The following is a 14,711-nucleotide window of genomic DNA, read 5'->3' as shown; positions in this document are numbered from 1 at the left end:
TTTTTTTTTTTTTTTTTTTTTTTTGAGACGGAGTTTCACTCTTGTTACCCAGGCTGGAGTGCAATGGCGCGATCTCGGCTCACCGCAACCTCCGCCTCCTGGGTTCAGGCAATTCTCCTGCCTCAGCCTCCTGAGTAGCTGGGATTACAGGCACGCACCACCATGCCCAGCTGATTTTTTGTATTTTTAGTAGAGACGGGGTTTCACCATGTTGACCAGGATGGTTTCGATCTCTTGACCTCGTGATCCACCCGCCTCGGCCTCCCACAGTGCTGGGATTACAGGCTTGAGCCACCGCGCCCGGCCCCCCCGTGTCTGCATTTTTTACAAAATTTCCCCGAGAAGTCAGCAACCAGCCTCTGTTTCCTCTGGGGGCCCCTCCCTTGTCCACTGGGTTTGGGGGTGCTGCCCCATTGGGAACAGCGGGACACCGTCACCCGTTGGAGCCACTCCCCCTGTGTGGATGTCAGGAACAGCCTTCCTTTCTTTGCATCTCCCTTTCTTTAATTAACGTTTTCAAAAATAATAAATTCTTACTGATGACTTGTAACTTGGTCATATTTTATACTCATAGCCTTTAATAAAGCCATTTAAAAATAAAAAAAAAAAGTAGTTTGATAGGAATAGCATTAAATCTGTAAATTCCTTAGCATGGCCATTTTAACAATATTAATTCTTCCAAACAATGAGCATAAAATGTTTTTCTATTTGTTTTTCTTAGCTATTATTTCTTTAAGCAGTATTTTGCACTTGTCATCGTAGAGATCATTTACCTCCCTGGTGAGCTGCACTCATAGGTATTTTATTCTTTTTGTCATTATCGTGAATGGGATGGCATTCTCGATTTGGCTTTTAGCTAGGAGTTTGTTGATGTATAGAAATGCTACTGATTTTTATACAATGATTTTGCATCCTGAAACTTTGCTGAAGTTGTTTTATTACATCTAGGAGCTTTAGGTCAGAGATGATTGAGTTTTCTAGGTATAACATCATATCATCTACAAACAAAGATAACTTGACTTTCTTTCTTCCTATATGAATGCCTTTGATTTCTTCTTCTTGCCTGCTTGCTATGTCTAGGACTTCTAGTACCATGTTGAATAGGAATGGTGAGAGTAGACATCCTTGTTGTATTCTGCTTTCCAAGAGGAATGCTTCTAACTTTTGCCCATTCAGTGTGATGTTGTCTGTGGGTCTGTCATAGATGGCTTTTGTTATTATGAAGTATGCTCCTTAAATACCTAATTTGTTGAGGGTTTTTTTTAACATAAAGAAGTATTGAATTTTATTAAAATCCTTTTCTGTATCTATTGAAATAATTATGTGGTGTCTTAGTTCTGTTTATATAATAAATCACTTTGATTTGATTTGATTTGATTTACATATGTTGAACCAAGCTTGTATCCCAGGAATAAAGCCTACTTGATCACAGTGGATTAGCTTTTGATGTGCTGCTGAATTTAGTTTGTTAGCATTTCGTTGAGGCTCTTTGCATTTATGTTCATCAAGTATTTTTGGCCTGAAGTTTTCTTTCTTTGTTGTGTTTCTGCCAGGTTTTGGTATCAGAGTGATACTGGACTCATAGGATGACTTATAAATAAGTCCCTCGTCCTCAATTTTTTGGAATAGTTTTCACTGGAATGGTATGAGCTTTTCTATACACATCCAGTAGAATTCAGCTGTGAATACAACTAGTCCTGGGATTTGTTTCTGGTTGGTAGGCTTTTTATTATAGTAGATTCAAACTTGAAACTTGTTATGGTTCTATTTAGGGATTCAATTTCTTTGTTCAATGTTATGAAGTTGTACATTTCCAGGAGTTTATTAATTTCTTCTAGTTTTTCTAGTTTGTGTGCATAGAGGTCCTCATAGTCATCTCTGAGGGTTTTCTTGTATTTCAGTGTGCTCAGCAGTAATGCTTCCTTTTTTATTTCTGATTGTGTTTATTTGAATATTCTTTTTTTTCTTTATTAGCTAGGTAGCAGTTCAGCAATCTTATTTATTCTTTCAAAAAATAAATTCCTGGAATCATTGACATTTTTTATGTTTTTTTTTTTGTTTTTTTTTTTTTCTTTTCATCTCATTTTCCTTCAGGTCAGCTCTGGTTTTGGTTATCTGCTGGCTCCTGATTGCTTTTAGGTTGGTTTGCTCTTGTTTCTCTAGATTCTGTAGTTATGACGTTGGGTTCTTAATTTGATATCTTTCTAACTTTTTTATGTGGACATTTAGTGCTAGCAACTTCCCTTTTAACACTGCTTTAGCTGTGTCCCAGAGATTCTGATATATTGTATCTTTATTCTTAGTTTCAAAGAATTTCTTGATCTCTGCCTTAATTTGATTGTTTACTTAAACAACTTTCAGGAACAGACTGTTTAATTTCCATGTAATTATACAGTTTTGAGCAATTTTCCTATTATTGATTTCTATTTTTATTGTGCTGTGTTCCAAGAGTGTGATTGGTATGATTTCATTATTTTTTTTAATTTGCTGAGGATTGTTTTACATTCTATTAGGTGGTTGATTTTAGAATATGTACCATGTGCAGATGAGAATCATATATACTCTGTTGGTTTTGTGTGGAAAGTTCTGTAGATGTTTGTTAAACTCATTTGGTTAAATGTCGAGTTCAGGTCCAAAATGCCTTTGTCAATTTCCTGCCTCAGCAATTTAATACTGTCAGTGTAGTGTTGAAGTCTCCCACTATTACTGAGTGGTTATCTAAGTTGCCATGTACATCTCTAAGACCTTGCTTTATAAATTTGGGTGCTCCTATATTGGGCACATATATATTTAGGATAGTGAAGTATTCTTGCTGAAATAAACCCTTTATCACTATTTAATGCCCTTCTTTGCCTGTTTTCCTAATTGTAGGTTTAAAGTCAGTTTTATCTGGAATTAGAACACCAATCCCTGCTTTTTTTCTGTTTTCCATTTGCTTGATACATTTCTCTCCATCCCTCTACTTTGAGCCTTTGGGTGCCATTGCATGTAAGATGGATCCTTTTAGATAACATGCAGTTGGGTCTTTCTTCTTCATCCAACTTGCCACTCTGTGCCTTTTAATTGGTGCATTTAGCCCATTTACATTCAAGGTTAATACCTGTCGTCATGTTGTTAGTTGGTATTATGCAGTCTTAACTGTGTGGGTTCTTTACAGTTTCAATGGTTTGTGTACTTGACTATGTTTTTGTGGTGGCTGCTAAGGGTATTTCCTTTCCGTATTTAGCACTTCCTTGACCTCTTGCAAGGCAGGTCTGGTGGTATTGAATTAGGTAATGAAGGTAACGGTATTTCCTTTCCATATTTAGCACTCCCTTTAGCAAGGTCTCTTGCAGGGCAGGTCTGGTGGTAATGAATTCCCTTAGCATTTGCTTGTCTGAAAGGATTTTATTTTTCCTTTGCTTATGAAGCTTAGTTTGGAAAAATATGAAATTATTGGTGGAATAATTTTTCTTTAAAAATGCTGAATATTGGCAGCCAATCTTGTCTTGTTTGTGGGGTATCTCTGAAAGATCCACTCTTAGCCTAATGGAGTTCCCTTTGTAGATGACTTGCTCCTTCTCTCTAGCTGCATTTAACATTTTTTTCTTTCATTTTGACCTTGAAGAATCTGATGACTATGAGTCTTCAAGGTAATCTTCTTGGGTAGTTTCTCTCAGGGGTTCTCTGCATTTTCTGGATTTGAATGTTGGCCTCCGTAGTGAGGCTGGAGAAATGTTTGTGGATAGCATCCTCACACACGCTTTCCTAGTTGCTTGCTTTCTCTCCCTCTCTTTCATGGATGCCAATGAATCATAGATTTACTCTCTTTACATAATCCTATATTTCTCAGAGGTTTTGTTCATTCTTCTTTATTCTTTTCTCTTTATTTTTGTCTGACTGAGTTATTTCAGAGAACCTGTCTTTTTAGCTCTCAAATTCTTTCCTCAGCTTGTTTAATTCTACTGCTATTACATTCAACTGTATTGTAAAATTCTTGAAGTGAGTTTTTCAGCTTTATCAGTTTAGAGTTTTATTCTTTCTTAAAATGGTCATTTTGTCTTTGATTTCCTGTATGTTTTATTGTATTTCTTAGATTCCTTGGGTTGGGTTCCAGCTTTCTCCTGAATATTGGTGATTTTCATTCCTATCTATATTCTGAATTCTATTTCTGACCTTTCAGCCATTTCGACCTGATTAAGTGCCATTGCTCGGGAACTAGTGGTCATTTGGAGATGAGAAGACACTCTAGCTTTTTGAGTTGCCAGACTTTTCACACTGTTGTTTCTTTTTTGTTTGTTTCTCATCTGTGTGAACTAATGTTCCTTCAGCCTTTAAAGTCGCTGTCCTTTGGATGGGTTTTGTTTCATGCTTTTATTTTGTTTGATGGCCTTGGGGCTTTGATTGTCCTACAAGGTGGTTTCAGTCAACTGGCTTTGATTCTAATCTACTCCTGAATCTAGGAGGAGCCCTTCTGATTACTGATGCTATGTCTATGTTTCTTTTGCTGGATGTTCTGGTCCACAGGTCTTCCTCAGGCAGGGGCTACAGTTGGCAGACAGGCCATACCCTTGCCAGGTCAGTCCTAGCCTACTGTTCAAGTGTTTACTGGGAGAACATGGTGTTGCACTTGCCAACAAAGTTCTAAAAGAAGAAGATCACTGGGCTGGAAGCTCTAGCAGGTGTGGCCAATCTGGCTGCAAAAGTGAGAATGGGTGGGATTTCCCACCCTGCCATTTGGGTGTTTCCAGTGCAAGAAGAGGCTACATCCTTCAGTAAATTCAGGCAGATGTAGGAACACTGGGCTAAAAGCTCTAGCAGGCAGGTCTTGCTTAGCTATGAGAAGCAGGGGTGGATTAAGTTACCCATCTGGGTGTTTTCCAGGATAACAGAAAGTTGTGCCCTCCAGCTGAGCTCATACAAAGGAGAGACTGCTAGGCTGGAAGCCCTAGCAAGTGTCACCACCTGGCTACTAGAGGCAGAGTAGATTGGGTCACCCTCCCTGCTATCCATGTGTTTCCTGGAACAACAGGAGGCTGCAAGCCCCTCTCCTGGTGAATCCACACAAAAGTAGGAACACTAGGTTAGAAGCTCCAGCAGGTGTTGCCTACTTGGGCTTCAGTGACAAGGTGAGTGGGGTCACTTGCCCTGTCATCCAAGTGCTTTCTAGGAAAACAGAGGCTGCAGATGCTAGTTGAGTTCGGACAGAAGTGGGAACACTGGACCAAAAGCTGGTGCTAAGCCTCATCTAGCAAGAGGGGTGGAGCAATCTCACTCCCCCCAGGCACTGCACTGCAACTGTGGCCTCTGCTGTAACTATGGTGCCAGTACTAGTTTCTCGGAGGCCCAAGGCTTGTAGAGGCCTGCTTGGACTCAAAAGTGTCCTTCACAAAAATCTGCCAGAACCACCTAGACCATAGTACTCTGCCTCAGTCTAGAAGAACAGTGAGGGAACACAGGAGTGCCAGGGGGATTTTCGCATTCCCACAAGTCCCTGTGGAGGTGTGAATCCCCCACTGGGCTCTCACTCATTCCTTCCTTCTCATATTGGATAGGTTCTCCAGACCTCATCCTGAGCCCAGACAGGCTGATGACCAACTTTGCTCTTTTCTGCTCTTTGAGTCCCCTGCTACCTTGATGGGTCCTGTCATGGTTTCTGAGGGGAGTGGCCTGCAGGAGCAGGTCAGTGTTCAGTAGCCCTTTTGTTTCCTGTCCATAGAAGTGCACATGAGCAGCTTCTCATCTGCCATCTTGACCCAGAAGCTAGCCTTTGTTTTTCAGATATGATAAAGCTGTTTCTAAAATTCATGTGGATTTACAAGGAACATGAAATAGGCAAAACAAACAAAAGAACAATGTTAGCTGACTCCTACTTCTCAATATCAAAATCTACTGCAAAGCTATAGTCATCTATGTGGTACCATCTTAAGGACTGACATATGAATTAATGTTTCCAAAAATAATCCCATATATCTAAGATCAATAGATTTTCAACAAGGATGTCAAGACCCTACAATGAAGAAAGGAGTGTTTTTTGAGAAAGGTTCTAGGACAACTGTATATCCATGCGTGAAAGTAGGCTCCGATATCACAGCATACAAAATAAGTATCTAAAACAGGATCAAAAGTTTTTAAATGAGGGATATGATTATAAAGCTATTAGAAAAAAAACTTAAGTAAAAATATTAAAATGATGAATTTTATGTTACATATATTTTATCATAAAAATTTAATAAAGAAGTAGCATTCAGAAGACCGAACAGTTCAGTGAAAGAAATTGATTGAACGTTGGACATCAAAACAAACATTTTTCTTATATTTCTTTCTACCCTGCTGTGTCACTCCCCTTTCATGCCTGCCTAGGTTGGGATGCTTTCAGTCATGGCATATCTATTTTAGAGATCTGTGCTTCTTTTTGCTTATTTTCTCTCCAATACCTGCCTTGGACTTAGAGTGACATAGACAATTTATCCTACATTCAACCATGGGAACTGACCACCTGAGTTTTTTCACTGATCTAACAGCTCAAAGTTTGTTTCTAACAATAAGACCACATCGTTATTTTATAAAAAATATTCTGTCTTTGGGTAGATAACAACAGAGAAAAATGTAAATTTATAGAGCTAAAGTTGTAGATATATAAGGAGTGAAAATGTGGAAATAGGACAGTAAACAAAGTTCAACAGATGCCATACAATGGTGTGTGCGTGGGGGAGAATTACTGATGGCAATGTGGGAAAATGAAAACTTAAGATGCAATTGCAATAACATATAAGACGGGAATGTGTGAATGAGGCCTGAGGCCAAGGGTTTCTTAAGAATGGGATCTGCTTTGTATCATGATATAATTGAAGGACTTTTAAAGTTGTTTCTAGCCCTAAAATTCAATATTACATGAAGAATATCAGAAAATACATTATGATATATGTGTTTCTTAAATAATCTGATTTTAAGGAGAAAAATAAGGATAATTAGAGAATAGTTGAAAAAATAAATGAGAAATAGCTACCTATTGATGGAATAATTTTTATGTTAATCAATAATTTTTAAATAACCTGTTGTTAAATGGTTTGAAATATTAGAAAACTATCTGAAGACATTAGAAAATGAAGTTTTGACTATGAACTTGGTACAGATGTGAGCCAACATTTCTGTGGATGAAGGCAGAGAAAAACCCATGTTTACATAATTATAATGTATCATGTACATTCTTCAAGTGCACAATTTAGAAAAACAAAATACTCTTTTCAAAGTTCCAAAAGATAATCTTTTGAAAACCTAATGGTGAAAATTGGGATTACCGTGGTTGGGGGAGGAAACGCTAGGATGCAAGGCAATTTTTGAGATCTGCAAACAAACATGAGAACAGTGGAAAAGCAGTTGATGCTATTTAAAGGATGAAAAGAATAGGCAGGAGCTGTATAAATATCTCAGGAGTAAAATACGTAGAAAGCAAGTAGGCATGAAATTAATAATTATTTTTAAATGCTAAGATATTGAATTCATTTCAAAACCTGGCTTTAATAAGAAAAATAGGCAAGAACATTTTGCACAATTAGGTAGTAATGGAGAATTTGTAAAATACCTATTAATAAAATGTAGCAAAGTGAATATTTTTCAAAATGAGCATTAAAAACCATTAGGTTTAGATAAAATTATTCTAATATGATGGGAAAATTATCTCACTAATTTGACAAAAAGAATTTAGTTTGAAATAGCAAGGTAAGGCAGAACAAGTAATGCAATTAGGAAAAGTACAGGCAGCTCAGTTCTTTCATCAAATGTAGTCAGCTATTCTGCAAATTATTCCTATTCATATTACTAGAATAACAATTTTAAAGTTAACTAAAATATTAAAAATGGAAAAAGATACTGGCCACCATACAGTGAGTAGGATTTATGAGCTAGAGTTGGAAGAGATCAGTTGTCTAGTAAGAGGACTGCGTCCTCTTATTCCTGCCCAGCCCTTTTTCTAGGGTATTAGATAAGCCTCCTTTCTCATTAGAAAGTGCCTTTGCATGCCGTAGAGATGCCTCTATGATGGGATGGGATGCAGGCACAACAAAGACCCAGCAGATTCCACAGGGAGTTCTGGTCGCCAGGTCATCCCAATTGAGGGAAGGCGTTCAGTCCTTTCTACCAGCACAGCTATTCATCTTTGGCTGCAGGCTGCCTTCCCCCATTCTAAGGGGAGCAACCTTTGGCAAGGACTCTCTCTTTTGCCTAGGGAAATTCCTGGAGAATCACTGATGAGCCATTATCAGCCAACACTAATGGGTTTGAACACTCAAACACTTTTGGGTTTTTAAATATTAACCCAAGCCAAAAATAGATAGTATGCATAGTTGTCAATAAGCTGCTTTCCTATTGGTACGTGTTTATTTTTGTAAAACAAACAAACAAACAAAAAAACCCTATGTCTCCACAGCACACTCAATCATTGTTCTTAAAGTCCTCTGACAATGTCTAACATGGTCTCTTTTGTTTATACGCCATTTGAATATCCTCTTGGGTAAAATGTTCGTGTCAGTTTTTAAATGAAATGCTTACTTCCTTATTGTTGAGTTTTTGTAAAATATAGTCTAGAAACTAGTCCTTTATCAGATATATGGTTTGCAGATATTTTCTCACCTATTTTTTTCATCCTCATAACAGGGTCCTTTACAGAAAAAAAAAATTTAATTTTATGTAGTTCAATTTGCCAAATTTTCTTTTATGTATTGTGCTTTTGGTGTCATGTATATGAACTTTTTGAGTAGCCCTAGGTCCTAAAGATTTTCATCTACCTTTATTTCTAATAGATTTATAGCTTTATGTTTTGCATTTAAGTTTAATGTGCATCCTTAATTCTGAAAAAATTTTCTTCATTACTATTTTACATATTTTTCCTCTGTTCTCTCTTCCTTGTAATTCTCATAACCCAACTAGGCACACTTTTCACCTTTTGAAGTTCCACAGTTCTTAGATGCTTGGTTTTTCTAATATATTTTTTTCAATTCAGTTTTAAGAAGTTTTCATGGTCAATCAACCTCACTGATTTTTTTTTTTGGCCATATTAAGTCTACTGATAAGCCCATCAAAGGCATTCTTTCATGTTATACTGTTTTTGATTTCTGTAAGTTATTTAAAAATCTTTCTCCAAATTCCAAATCTCTGATTATATTACTTATATGCTCTTGCAGGCTAACTAGTTTATTCATTAGAACTCAACATGTTAATTGGAGTTATTTAAAATTACCTCTCTGATAATTCCCATATCTGTTTCATGTTCGAATATGGTTTGGATGATTGCTGTGTCTATCTAGGATGTGATTTGTCTTGCCTCTCCATATGTCTTGTTTTTTGTTGTTGCTGTTGAAATTCAAACATTCCAGGTATTAGGAAAGGAAGTGCATTGTATAGTATTAGGATTAATGTTGATCTGGCTATTTTAGGTCATATTTAGTGTGTGTTGTAAGTGCAGTTGTCAAAGATTCAAAGTCTAAGTTTCCTGTTTTGTTTTTTTTTTTCGGTCTTCTTGTGGTTTGGTGATTTTATAAGTACCCACCATTGAAGAAAGAAATATTTATCTTTTGACTTTTTTCTGGTATAATCCATCGTTATTATACTGGGATCCTTTTGGTGTGGTGGTAAGGTGTGGGATGCAGGGGACATTCTGTAATATTTCTACTAAATGTCAGTCTTATGTGGGTGTATGTCTCAGGACTGTGACATTCACTCATCGCTCAGGACAGTGACATTCACTCATATTTCTCTAGTGATATCTTTCTTTCCCATCACCCTAGTGTCTCCCCTGGTATTTCTAACACATTTCCTTGAACCCTTGGCCCCTGTTCACTCTGATATATTTCTCCCTTAGATGAGACAGGAAACCCAGAAGGAGTTGTAAAATTCCTCCAGATGAAATAGGCTTTGAAATAAGGCCTGCAGTTAGGCCATTTTAATGAAGAAGGGTCAGAATATATTTCACAATAATTATGCTTCCCTCTCTCTGTTAGATCTGCCAGAATATCTTTGTCAAATCTTCACCATGAGAACCTTGGGGAGTTCCTGAAGGTAATGGTCACAAAAGAAGCCTCCTGGGACTGCATCTCCTAGGACTTTCTCACTCTCAGCCTTGTTCACACACTTGGCCTCCAGCAACTTGTCAAAGTGATCATATATGTGTCCCTACTTGTTTATGGCTTCTTAGCTTCTTGGCTTCTGCTCTAGATAAGAAGATCTCAACTGTGTTACTCTGAGTGAGTTTCTCTCCATCTTTCAGGTTGGCCATTAGCCTTTTGACATCAGTTCCCTGAAGTGTCCAGGAAAAGTTTTTGACTTTCAGTTTGTCAAGTGTTTCCTTGTTATAAAGATGGGATTAATGACTTCCAAGCCTGTACATGTGGGTGTTAAAACTGGAAGTCCACTCCCACTGTTTTTTTAACTGATGTATAAATTTGTATGGGATTAGTAATATTAATTCTAAATATATAACACATGCAAAGAAAAATTACAATGAAGACTTGGCAATCCATATATACAATATAATATTTTAAAATATCCTTTCTCTAAGTTAAGGACAAAAGATAACACTTCTAAGTATACAACAAAATTTAAAACAAGTAGGATTTTTCTGAGAAACATGAATAAAATCTTAAGTTTGACTTTTAAAAATCAATTATTTTGAATCACATATAAGCAGTTTTAAAAATTCAACACAAACTGGATTTATAGTTAGGAGATTACCTTCAGCGGTGATTATTTCTTTCACTGAAGTGTGAAGCAACAAGAGTTCATAGTCAGGATGGCCATTCAACCATGCAGTAGGGAACAACATTTCCTGTGTTGTTGGCTGTACCATTGAATCTGTGAGGTGGAGCCAGGAAACCAAGCTACTATTAGAGAAATAATATGCTCACTACATAATTACACAAATATTTTCAAAGTTTATTCATGTTAGCGTGTAGCATTCATCACGACTTTATTCCTCTTTATTATGAATAATGCTGTATTACATTCTTACATTACCCATTCATCAGCTGATAGACATTTGGGTTGTGTCTACTTTTTAAGCATTATGAATAATGCTGCTGTGAATATTAGGTACGAGTTTCTGTGTACACATGCTTTCATTTATCTTGCGTGTATGCGTAAGAGTGGAATTGCTGGGTCATATGATAACTCTATGTTTAATTATTTTAAGGACTGCCAAACTATTTTCCAAAGTGGCTGCCCCAGTGTATTTCAACCAATAATTAATGAGAGTTCCAACATATTTACATTCTCACCAATACTTGCTATTATTTCTCTCTTTTTTTTTCCACTGCAGCCTTCCTAATGAATGTGAAGTGGTAGCTCCTGTTTTTGATTTTCATTTTCTAATGACTAATGATGTGGAGCATCTTTTATGTGCTTACTGTTCATTTGTCTATCTTCTTTTGATATTTAGATCCTTTCCTCATTTTTAATAGGATATTTGTCTTGTATTGTCTAGTTATTTGCTTTCTAAATACTAGTCCTTTATCAGATGTATGATTTGCAAATATTTTCTCCTATTCTGTGTGTTTTCTTTTCACTCCCTTGTTGGTGTCCTTTGAAGCACAAAAATTTTTAATTTTGATACAATCCAGTTTATCTAATTTTTCTTTTGTTGCTTATGAATTTGATGTCACATCTAAAGAACCTTTAAAAATTGGTCATAAAAATGTACTCTTACGTGTTATTACAAGAGCTTTTTAGGTTTAGCTCTTGTATTTATATCTCTGATCTATTTTTAGTTAATTCCTGGATATGGCATAAAAAAGGGTACATTTTCATTCTTGTGATTATCTAGACTTCTCAGAATTATTTGCTGAAAAGACCCTTCTTTCTGCATTCAGTTTTCTTGGCACCTTTGCCAAAAATCAATTAACTACAAATATATAGGTTTATCTGAGTACATACCATTCCATTGCATTGATTTTATGTCGATTATATTTTACTGATCTCTATGACTATCCTTATACCAAATCCCATTGCTTTTTATATTTGGGATAGTCTGTGATTTATTTTTAGAAAACCCACTCAACTGGCCTACTAAACCACATTGATTTAGTTGTTCTACGTATATGACTTAATAGTTTAATATCTGAAAGAATAGTACTGTCTACTTTTATTTTTCCTCAAAAATTTTAGCCTGTTTGTCTTTCACATAAACTATAAATCATTTTGTCAAACTGTAACTTTTCAGTCATTTATCTCTGGAAACATATTCATATAAATAAATAAATTGGAAAATAACTGTATTGTTCATAGCTTCTATGCAAATCAGGCACATGAGGCACCCAGATTCATTATAGCTTTGCCTTGAGTTGATTTGCTTATTCTTCAAATGTATTTACCACTCTTTAAGAAAGAATATATTCATGTATTACTAAAATCCTTTAGTATAGATTTACTGTTTATATATGAGCAAATATCTAACAAGTTACTTGTTACTTAATTTTCTGTCCTGTTTTACTTATCCCATAATCTTATACTTTTCCATCCCCCTTCATTTCAGTCCTATCTTTAGTTTAGTGTCTGTCATCCTTATGCAATTTCAATTTGGTCTCTAGACACACACACACACACACACACACACACACACACACACACACACACACTCTCTCTCTCCCTTCCAATTTAACTGCTGCAAAGGAATTTGAATTCACCCACCCTGTCAAGTCAATAGAGGACATGTCCTTTTTCTGTTTCACATGGAAATTCAACTGTTAAATATATATTTGGTACAAGACCATTCAGCAGCACTTGACACAGGAGATCCTTTAGTTACAGGGAGAGAGAGAAGAACCATTAACAAGACAAAACATTTTCTTTAAACTAGTGGTTAATTTATCTGAAAGAAATCCTTGCATTCCTTGGCTATAAAATCTTCCAGGTCACTTCTCTCCTCTTCAAGATCTCTAATTCTCATAAACCTCTCTGAATATTATTTTATTCTCTGTCCCTCATCCCTAATTGAACCCTCATACTGCACATCCCTGATACCCTATTTCCTTCTTCAGTAAAATCTTCCATAGCCTTCAGCTTGTCTCTGCATGTTTTCTTTTTCTCCTTCTCTTACTAAATCTGACTCTCCTCTGTGTATGTAGATCCACTAACAGCCCTTTCTTTGGGAGTGTCTTGAGCAATTGCTCTGTTCTCTCTCAGTGTCCTCTTATCTCTGGGCCTGAACTGAGGGTTTCATTTCCACACATCCAGACCACTCTCTCTCTCCCTTTTCATTCACCATTCTCAACATTCCTGATTTAAATCTCATGTGATCCAACTATACGATCTTCATTTTTAATTTTGGATTCTGACTCACTGTCACTCTGTGACATTAGTCATATCTTCATTCTTAGTGATTTTCATTTCATTTTTCATGCTTGGGCGATATGCATGTATGTCTAACGATGTTCTTTACTGGGAATTAGTTGCCCTTCCAGAGACATTTGGCCATGTCTAGAGACATTTTAAGCTGTCACAACTGGGGCATGCGTTTTGGTGCTATTAACATCTAATGAGTAGAGATTAGGGACTCTGCTAAACATTCTGCAATGCACAGGATGGAATCCCACAACAAATGATTATCCAGCCCAAAATGTGAATAGTGTTCACATTGAGAAAACATGAGATAGACAATTCTTACAACCTGGCCTCTCCAGCAATCATGACACTCTACATCTGGCCTCACCAGTCACTCCCATAGTCATATCTTCTTAGACTTTGTCATTACCAGTAAAGGTGACATTTTCATAAACTGATCACCTCTTCTTGTTGATTTATCACCTTTTCACTGCCTTCTTCTTTCTCACATCCTCTCTTTCCTTTTTTAGCTTTTATTGCCTGGTGATTCCCTCCCATGTAAACATCCTCAAATCTTCTGACTCTCTTTGTCATACCCACTTAACAAAGCTCCACACTTCCATCTGCATTGTGCCTGTTGTCTTGCAACTGACTGGTCCTAGACTAAAATATTTAACCATGCTGAGTGGACTCTAAATTTTTGACGTGGACCCTTCATGGCACTGGCTAATCAGATCTCAACTTCTTAATTGATTCAACCCTCACACTTGACTACTTCGCATTTTTTCCTTTCTCCTCAACCTTATATCACTTCTTTGGCATGGTCTCTCATCTCTAAAGAACATGCTTCTGGTTTCCTTGAAGGAAAATTTAAACAACTAGAAGATAATTTCCATTAGTATCTAAAACTACATCTACCTGTCAGAATATATACCAACGTTATTTCCAGTTGTTTCTTGTCACTCATATCCAATAATAAAATACTTGTCCTCTAATCTTAATCTTTTTCTCCAAGGATTTTTTTCAAGCCATTTTTTGATAGCCTTGTCTACAAAATCAATTGTCTCATCCTATGGAATCATTGACCTCCCTTGGTCATCCACATAAACTGTCACATGCTATTAACTACAATGTCTTTAAAATGCACTCTCCTGCCTACTGAATAAGAAATTTCTTTCTTAAATATAAAATAAATTAAAACGTGATGGCATATTTTGAGCAATAATTGTAGAGAGAAAAATTTTGAAGGTGCCATTTAAAGGGATAGTAAAATTCCTACAAAGTGAAGGGAAGCAGAACTAGAGTGACACTATTTAAGGCTGTTGCTGTGATCCTATTCATAGCTCTAGTTCATTGATGCCTAGGAAATACATATTACAATAATAATAGTAAAAGAAGGATTTTTATTATGGGTGTAAGTT

Source organism: Sapajus apella, unplaced genomic scaffold (genome assembly GCF_009761245.1).
Source record: "Sapajus apella isolate SASKATOON/1434 unplaced genomic scaffold, GSC_monkey_1.0 scaffold107, whole genome shotgun sequence".
Lineage (NCBI taxonomy): Eukaryota > Metazoa > Chordata > Mammalia > Primates > Cebidae > Sapajus > Sapajus apella.
This window is presented reverse-complemented; position numbering follows the sequence as displayed.